Source organism: Camellia sinensis, chromosome 4 (genome assembly GCF_055761805.1).
Source record: "Camellia sinensis isolate YWXY chromosome 4, ASM5576180v1, whole genome shotgun sequence".
Taxonomy (NCBI): domain Eukaryota; kingdom Viridiplantae; phylum Streptophyta; class Magnoliopsida; order Ericales; family Theaceae; genus Camellia; species Camellia sinensis.
Genome location: NC_138964.1, coordinates 203,426,581 through 203,428,235, shown reverse-complemented (window position 1 = coordinate 203,428,235; position 1,655 = coordinate 203,426,581).

Here is a 1,655-nt window from a genome sequence, read left to right as displayed (position 1 = left end):
ATCATTGTATGTGGTGAAGTACTTAAATACATTATATATGTATGTTTGTTAGGGAGGAGATAGGGGATGTACTCCACACACATATGTGTTCATATACTTTAACACATTATTTTTGTATCTTTGTTTGGGAAGAGATGGGGATGTACTCCATATGTGTTCATATATTTTAACACATTGTTTATGTATCTTTGTTTGGGAGGAGATGGGGGATATACTCCATATGTGATTATATGCTTAAATACATTGTATATGTATCCTTGTTTGGGGGAAAATGAGGGATGGACTCCATAGATAATTAAGCTGGCGAGAATGTCCGGGGTGAAAATCCCAAAACCTTATGAATTAAAGTGCATGAATAGAGTTTTCGATTGGAGTATTAATTACATGAGTTGTAGTCTCGTTTTGAATTGTGGATAGCAGAAGTGTTAATGAGTCGAGCTGTAGTCTTAACTAAATTGTTTGGTTAGATAATGAACTATATTGAGAAATTGAATTGGATAAATAAGGGAAGTAGGTCGTAGCCTGGATGTAATTGTTGTCGGGCGATGAGAAGGGTATGAATTGGTCTGCGCGTGTTCATCATTTGTCGAATGATAATGTTTTAGTTATTTCTCATATTGGGTTTAGTATATCTCTACTGGGCTTTGACTCACCCTATATGGGACACTATTTTCAGGTACCGGAAGCATATCAAATTCAAGATCTTTGCTTAGGAGGTTTTCAGAATTGAAGACTCGATTTTTTTGTTATTTGTTTCATTGATTTCATGTAAATGTAAGCTGAGGGCTTTACCTATGAAAGAGTTAGAACTCTTATTTTGTGTAACCAAGTAACAACTTGGAAAGATGTAAGCCCATAGGGCATTCTATTATTGTTGTAAACATTTGTTACTTATATGAAATTCTCTTTTGTAACATTAACTCTGATGTATGTATGGAAAGGTAACATATCTATCATGTATATAGAACTGTTAGATGTTGGGTCGGTGTATTATTTGAGGGCGTTACATTTAGTTTTTTTAATCTATACTTATTTTGTAGCCAATAGTATTATTTTTAAATATTTTTAAAATTATAAAAATTAGCAATTGTGATTTTACGTTATTTTAGGAACTTGTAATTCAAAATTTTAGGTGATTATTTTTTTACTTTTTAAAAATCTATAATCACTTTGTTAGCCAATAGAATTATTTTAAAATATTTTTAGAATTGTTTTTAAATATTTTTAAAATCACAAAAATTAACAATTGTGGAATGAGAGTTTGGAACTCTCACAAGCCTTTTCCTTATATAATATATAGATATTTATATTTGTTTTAAATATTTTTTAATATACAAATTATTATTTTTAGTTTTTTTATAAAAATAGTTTAATAATTCTATCACTAACTATAGTGTATGGGAGAAGTTGAAAAGGGTGCTGCAATAATTATGAGAGAAGTCAAAAAGGCTTGTGGATTAGGAGAAGTCAATAAATGCTGAGATTATTATTATTTTTAAATCAAACTTGTTGGTTAAAAACCCCTTTTCTTTATATAATACTAGCCTATCACTCGTGTTATGCACAGGATAATTATAGATATTTATATTTGTTTTAGATTTTTTTTAATATATAAATTATGTTTTTTAAGATTTTTTATAAAAATAATTTAACAA